Genomic DNA, 8,203 nt, shown 5'->3' with positions numbered 1-8,203 from the left:
TTTTGTACGTATTAAATACAAACTCAGAAATATTTGAAAGCAGTGAGTAGTGGTAAGTGTGTTGTCTCTGAGGGAAGCAGCCCGTAATCCATTCTGCGTAGTGAGAGTGTAAATAGTAACACAATCCTGTGGGAAGTTAGGAAAAGAGAATGATGTTAGTGCTCAGCTCTTTTATAACAGTGCCAGGCATCTTTATACTAATTTTCTTTAACAATACTTTTTTAATGTTTATTTATTTTGAGAGAGAGTATGAACAGGGGAGGGGCAGAGAGAGGGAGACACAGAATCTGAAGCAGACTCTAGGCTCTGAGCTGTCAGCACAGAGCCCATCGCGAGGCTTGAAACCACAAACCTTGAGATCGTGACCTGAGCTGAAGTCAGACGCTTAACTGAGTCACCCAGGTGCCCTTATATTAATTTTCTTTTAATAAACGTGTCCTGTTGGGGGGCCTGGGTGGCTCAGTTGGTTGACTATCTGACTCTTGATTTCGGTTCAGGTCATGATCCCAGGGATTGAGCCTTGCTTTGAAGGAAAAACTGTCGCATATCTCTCTTCTAGCTTCTTCTGGCTGTTGGCAATCCTTGGTGTTCCTTGGCTTGTAAAGATTCCAATCTCTGCCTCAATTGTCACATTGCATCCTCCCTGTGTCTCTGTGTCTTCATGTGTCCTTCATTATTCTTAAAGAACACTAGTCATTGGACTTAGGACCCATCCCAATCCAGTATGATATCTTAACTAATCATATTGTCAAAGACCCTATTTCCCAATAAAACCACATTTTGAAGTTCTGGGTATACATGAATTTTTGGGGGGAACACTATTCAATCCAGTACAGTCCACCCTCTGGTCCCCCAAATTCACATCCATTCCCTGTGCAAAATACATTCACTTTATCCCAAGATCTCCAAAAGTCTTAAGCCATCCAGCATCAACTCTAAGTGTCAAATGTCATCTAAATATCAACTCAAAAAGTCCCACTTGGGAGTGCCTGGGTGACTCAGTCAGTTAAGCATTTGACTCTTGTTCAGCTCAGGTCATGGTCTCTTAGTTTGTGGGATTGAGCCCCAAGTCAAGCTCTGTTCTGACAGTGGAGAGCCTGCTTGGGATTCTCTCTCCTTCTCTCTCTGCCTCTCTCCCACCACTCACACGTGCATGCACTTCCTCTCTCTCTCTCTCTCTCTCTCTCTCAAAATAAACAAATAAGAAAAGGCCCAATCGGGGCGCCTGGGTGGCTCAGTCGGTTAAGCCTCCGACTTCGGCTCAGGTCAGATCTCACGTTCGTGGGTTCAAGCCCCGCATCAGGCCCTGTGCTGACAGCTAGCTCAGAGCCTGGAGCCTGCTTCCGGTTCTGTGTCTCCTTCTCTCTCTGCCCCTCCCCCTCTCATGCTCTGTCTCTCTCTGTATCAAAAATAAATAAAACATTAAAAAAATTTAAAAAAAAAGGCCCAATCATTGTCTAAATTATCTAAACAAGTATGGGTGAGACTCCAAATGTGGTCCACTCCAGGGCGCAACTCTTCTCGGTACATAAACCTGTAAAGCCTAGAAAACGAGCTATCTGCTTCCAAACTACAATGGTGCAATAGGCATAGAACAGACATTTTCTTTCAGAAAGGGAGAAAAATGGAAAGAACAAGGGGAATATTGATCTAAAGTACGTTTGCAACCCAGCAGGGCAAATTCCATTAAGTTTCAAAACCGAATCCTCTGTGATGTTCCCCAGGGTGAGCCCACCCTCTCTGGCCTCTGCCTCCATTGCTCTGCCCTCAGACTCATTCTTCCCCCGTTTCTTCTCATCTCTGTCTCTTCCAGTCCAGACTGGCAGTGTTTCTGCTGGTATAAATTTTTCAAAAACCTTGTCAATCTGTCAATCTTCTGTGATGTCGAGAAGATCTACACCATTACACCTCATTGTTCACCATGGACTCTTCTTGGAAAACGCATTTCTATTCCTTGGGTTTGCCTGAAATGGTTAATGGGCTCTGTCAGTTACATGGCTACTCTCTTTAGCAAATAGTTGTCTAGGCACTGTTGGTATTCTCTCTTGACCATGTTTTCTTATCTTTTGCAATATGGATGGACCCAATCATCAAGCTCTGGTTCCTTTTTGCTTAACAGTTCCCTTTCCAATTTAGTTCTTTCCTTTTGTATTTTATTAAAAGCAACAAGAAGGGGCCCCTGGGTGGCTCAGTCGGTTAAGCATCATATTTTGGCTCAGGTCATGACCTCGCAGTTTATGAGTTCGAGCCCCGCATTGGGCTCTGTGCTGACAGTTCAGAGCCTGGAGCCTGCTTCAGATTCTGTGTCTCCCTCTCTCACTATCTCTCTCTCTCTCTCTCTCTCTCTCTCTCAAAAATTAGTAAACATTAAAAGAAAAAAGCAGTAAGAAGAAACCAGGCTACACATTGGATGTGTAGATTAGTGCTTTTCATCAAATTTGAAAATTTTTCAGTCATTATTTTTTTGGCTATTTTTTCTGTCTTTTGTCTCCTGGAACCACCATTATTTATATGTTGGTGCACTTAATGACATCCTACATTTCTCTGGGGCTCTGTTAATTTTTATTCATTCTTTTCTTTCTCTTTCTTCTTAAAATTGCATAATCTTTATTGATCTATCTTCCAGTTCACTGATTCTGACAGATCAAATCTATTATTGAGTCCCTCTTGTGAATTTTTCATTTTGATTATTTTTCAACTCCAGATTTCTACTGATTATCATTTCTATCTCTTTATTAATATTATATTTCATGAGACAGTCTCATGTCTTCCTTTAAATATAAGCATGGTTTTTGCTAGCCTTTAAGTAAAAGCATGGTTTTTGCTAGCTTTTTAAACATATTTATAATAAATGCTTTGGAGTTCTTGTTGGCTAAATGCATCATCTGGGCAGTATCTATTACCTGCTTTTACCTTTTTTTTTTCCCATGTCTCATAACTTTTTATTGAGAAGTAGATATTTTTGATAATATATTGTAGAAACCATAGATGCTGGTTTCCCACCCAGCATTGTGCTATTGTTATTTGCTCTGTCATTTGTTTAATGACTTAACTGAACTAATTTTGTAGTCTGTTTCCCTTGTGATGTGCAGCCTTTGTTGTCTCTTCTCAGATATTTACCCCTTGTTTTTATCTTTTAGCCTAGCTACCAATAGGTCCCCCTGGGTTGGCATAATCTATTTATTGGTCACAGGTTGTACTTAAGGCTCTTTGGCCAGTTTTATTTTTACATTTTACACACATTGTTGGATGTATGTGTGGCTTGGAAGCTGCAATCACAGTTCAGGGAGGTTTTGCTTTTTGTTTTCTGGGATTTTTTGGGAGGGCATTTGGTACCCCCCCCCTCCTGCCCACCATGTTTCTTCAGGGCCTAGTAGCTTGGATGTTCCCTCTCTGATTACTCCTGAGAGGCTGAAGCCTTGGGCATGTCCACAGGTTGGGGATGTCGAAATGCCAGGAATGAGCTATTTTACTTTGAAGTCTGATTTCCTAGGAATTGCCCTGTGAGAAGTGAGATGATTCATTTTCAGAAATACCAAATAAGGGCTATGCTGTCTAGTTAACAATAGGTTTACAACCTATTGGAAATATGTATGAACCCCCACGGCCCCCCTCCAATAATGGAGTCCCAAATGCTTAGACACCTCACTTCCTGGTTCTTCTTCCCCACCCCCACTCCATTTCGTGGGCTTATTTTTTTGCGGCCTTTGCAATGAGCATGCACCAAAGAACTGAAGTCTCTGCGTCCCCTCAAGGGAAGTACTTTTTGCCTTACGGAGCACAGGCGACTTCCAGGTAAGGTTGTAACCTCTGTAGTGCTCAGCCAATGAGGAACCAGGGGAGGGACTTGTGCGCTAGGAGATAAATTGCCTTCTGTAACCGGTGCGGTTGTGCCTGTCCATTAGACACCTGCTCTTGCAAGAACATTGATTAAAGACTCACTTCACTCTGTGTCTCCTCCTCCCTCCGCCTTGATTGGGTCAGCGGGTTTGTTTCTCACACCCCTAGTCAGAGTAGCTTATGGCTAAGTCATTGTTTGGTCCAAGACTGTTTAAGCCCCTTGTACCATGAGAGGCCTGTGTATGCCTTGAGGGACATTTTCAAGTGTACCCCGTGTCCTGCTCTGGTTGCTTGAGTGAGTACAGCCAGGCACCTGTGCACAGCCTTCCTGATCCCCGGAGTTGAGTGTGCTGTCACGAGGGTTCTTCTTGGCTTTCTTTTTCCCTGGTTCCCTACTAAATTTCTGATTGCTCTGCCATTTTGGTATTATCATGGAGCTACCAACCTCTTCTTAATTGCCTTACATCAAGATCTCTGTTGTTTTCCATAACACCTTCAGGCAGAGTTCTTCACGCTCTGTTCCAGTAAAGTCAGGGTCTCAAGCAAAACTCTAAAGCTCTTTTTTTTTTTTTTTTTGAGAGAGAGAGAGAAATGACACACACATGAGCAGGGGAGGGGAAGAGACAAAAGGAGAGAGAGAATCCCAAGTAGGCTCCCTGCTATCAGTGCAGAGCCTGACATAGGGCTCAATTCCACCACCCTGAGACCATGACCTGAGCCGAAATCAAGAGTTAGATGCTTTGCTGATTGAACCGCCTAGGCACCCCGAGCTCTAAAAGTCTTTATCCATAATTATGGGTTGTCCTTCCTTCTCGGCAGAAACCTTGTGCCCCTGCATCAGAGCTGGGGGTGGGGCCCACTTTTCCTAGAGTATCACCCTGCTCTGTGAGGGGGTGGGGGATGGAAACCACTGATCTTACCGACTTTATCCGCCCAGCCCAGAACCCTCACTCTACAAACCGACTTTAGAGAACAGTGGAGTGATGGAGCCCCAGTATTCTCAGCCTGCCGCGCCTACAATCAGGTTTCTACAGCAGGGGACTACCGGCAGAAGCCTCAGCACTCTGCCTCTCCCAAGATGAAACTGTAGGCACACACTGGGAGCTGGGAGGAATCGTCTTGCTGAGAATAGAGCTCTTGGGTAGAGCTTCCATAACAAGGAGCTAGGGGAGAAAGGCCAAGGGAATAATGGGTCATGGCTCAAATGCCTAAGATTTAGGCATTTCTTCCTAAGATTTACCTTTTGCTTTTTTGCTTTTTTGCATTTTTTGGGGGGGGGAGGGGTTTGTTTTTCTGTTTTATTATGTCTCCATTTGCTCTATTCTCTTAGAACAATTCCCAGGGATTTTAAATTATTGTGCTGTATTGTGTTTCATAATTTTTATCAGTCAAGTTGTTGTTCTGCTAGGGAGAGGGCCCACCTAACTCCTAACTCTGCCATTCTGGAAGTCCCACCTTCTCTGTACTGTATTTAGAACAATGCCCATCATGGTAAGTCCTCAACACGTGATAACTGTGTTCTTCTTTTGTTTCTCCCCTTTTATCCTTCAAGATTCAGTGGTCTCCACCTCCTCCCTGAAGCCTTCCTCAGGTGCATGACAACCAGGCTGCCTCTGAAACCAGTAACATTTATCATGTGCTCCTTTACCCATTCACTCACTTTCTGTCCATAGGTGCTGCTTCCTTGGTTGGGCCATGAGATGCTCTTCTGCTTCTTTTATATTCCCAACACATCCGATGCTCCGTAAATATTTGCTAAATGATATGTAACTCAGAGCTGTATTAATAAGTGAGGAATCGTTTGGACTGACAACTATATAAGTAATCCCACTGACACATCCACTCAATAGGCTGTTTTTTTACATAATTAACGTATGATACAATTTACCCGTTTAAAGTGTTCAAGTTGAGATACCTGGCTGGCTCAGTCCATGGAGTACAACTCTTGGGGGTTGTGAATTCGAGCCTCACATTGAGCGTAGAGATTACTTTAAAAAATAATAATGGGGCGCCTGGGTGGCTGAGTCAGTTAAGTGTCCAACTTCGGCTCAGGTCATGATCTCGAGGTTCATGGGTTCAAGCCCTGCATCGGGGCTTTCCCTCTCTCTCTGACCCTCCCCTGCTCATGCTCTCTCTCTCTCTCTCTCTCTCAAAAATAAATAAAAAACATTTAAAAATAAAAATAAAAATAAATGAATAAATAAAGAAAGATCCATGTCAATGATCTTTAATATAATCATGGAGTTTCACAACCATCATCACAATTTTAGAACATCATTAGTAGTCATTCCTCATTTCCCCCTAAGGTCCCAGCCCCTGGGCAAATGTACTTTTTATCTCCATGGATTTGCCTATTGTAGACATTTCATACAAATGGAATCATACAACACGTGATCCTTTGTGATTGGTTTCTTTCACTTAACATTATTATTTGATGAATCCAAATTGTAGCACATTTCAGTACTTCATTTCTTTTGATTGCTGAATAGTATTTCACTGTATGGATATACCACATTTTGCTTATCCATTCATCAGATGATGGACCCTTGAGTTGTTTCTACTTTTTGGACTATTATGAACATGCATGTACACGTGTTTGTGCAGACACGTTTTCATTTCTCTTGGTGATGAGGGAGCAAGAGGCAGGCTGAGGGGCCAGGCACACACTAACACCCCACCCCCACCCCACGTGCGATTTGTGTGATATTCCTCGGACACTCCCAGCTGCCCAAGAACAAAAGAAAAGGGTTTAAGTGCCTGCCTTGGTAATGTGGGGGAAACTAAGGCAAATGAAACACTAAATTCTCTTACTGCCTACAGCCCATTGACAAGTCCTTGAAACCGGCAGAGTGACTCCCTTTAGGAGCTCAGCTGCCTCTGTGATGACACTTTGCTACGGGAGTCACTCTGCCGTGATGACACTTTGCTACGGGCAAAAGAGAACCTTGGCTTAACATTGTCCCAACCTTGAAGATCCTGTAAATCTACTTCCTTTATCTTTATATATCTTTTATATATCCTGGCAGTCATGCTCCAGGCTATGGCCTCCTGATATGCATCTGAAGAGTCTCTAGACTGAGTTTTTATTGAATGGTATTAAATGGCATTTCCCTAGCAACAGCTAGCCCCTCAAGGTCCTGGAAATCTTGCTTCCCAAATTCCTTAGAGACTTACTCTATCCCTGACTCCCTCCTTACTGATCACAACCCTATATAGCTCTTCCTTCCCCTGGGTCCTGTCCCCATGCTTTAATAAAATCACCGTTTTGCACCAGAGACATCTTCAAGAATTCTTTGTTGGTCATTGGCTCGGAACCACCCCACCATCACCCAAACCTTCATCACTGGGAATATACCTAGGAGTGCAATTGCTGGGTCATAGGGTAAGTCTATGTTCAGACTTTGAAGGAACTGCCAAATGATTTTCCAAAGCAACTGCACCATTTTACATTCCCATCAGCAGTATGTGAAGGCTCCAATTTATCTACATCTTTACCAACACTTATTGTTGCACATGAATTTAGCTTCAGTCCTTCCATCTTGACCCAGAGTTTACCTTCTGGGTCTACATTTGGAGGGCTACATAACTATCCTCAGGTGCAAGGAAAAAAACAAATGAGAAGACTAAGGTTAATATCCCCTGCTAATGGTTATTTATGACACAGTTTGCATACTTTGTCCTTGAGATAATGGCTATTCCCTTAAAAATCCCCACAACTTTAAACCTTGCCTTCAAATAACAGATGTTTTCCTACATACCAGGATAAAAGGTCTGCTCTCTTTATCACTTTGTAGTCTTTTTATGATAACCGCTCTATTCTGCTTCTGTACTGCCCAGTTGCCTGCTTGCTCATTATAAAAAGCCCTAAGTCCTTGGACTCCAGGCTGCACACATAGAGTCCTGTGTTAACTCTGTGTGGGCCTGGCCAGTAATAAAGGCCCCCTTAATTCGGCCTCAGTGGTCTCGGTTGGTCTCTTGTGTCTCTTGGCATAACAATTTATGATTGGTCTTTTTGATATAGCTGTCCAAGTGAAAGTGAAGTGAGATCTCATGGTTTTGATTTGTATTTCCTTGATGGCTATTAGTGTGTATCTTCTCATGTGTCTGTCTATTGGCCATTTTTATGTCTTCTTTGAAGAGATGTCTATTCTGGGGTGCCTGGGTGGCTCAGTCGGTTAAGCATCCAGCTTTGGCTCAGGTCATGATCTCACGGTTCGTGGGTTCAAGCCCTTTGTCGGGCTCTGTGCTGACAGACAGCTCAGAGCCTGGAGCCTGCTTCAGATTCTGTGTCTCCCTCTCTCTGACCCTCCCCTGCTCGCACTGTCTCTGTCTCTCAAAAATAAATAAAAACCATAAAAAATTT

This window comes from Suricata suricatta, chromosome 2, assembly GCF_006229205.1.
Source record: "Suricata suricatta isolate VVHF042 chromosome 2, meerkat_22Aug2017_6uvM2_HiC, whole genome shotgun sequence".
Lineage (NCBI taxonomy): Eukaryota > Metazoa > Chordata > Mammalia > Carnivora > Herpestidae > Suricata > Suricata suricatta.
The sequence above is the reverse complement of the archived record's forward strand: the minus strand, read 5'-3'. Positions refer to the sequence as shown.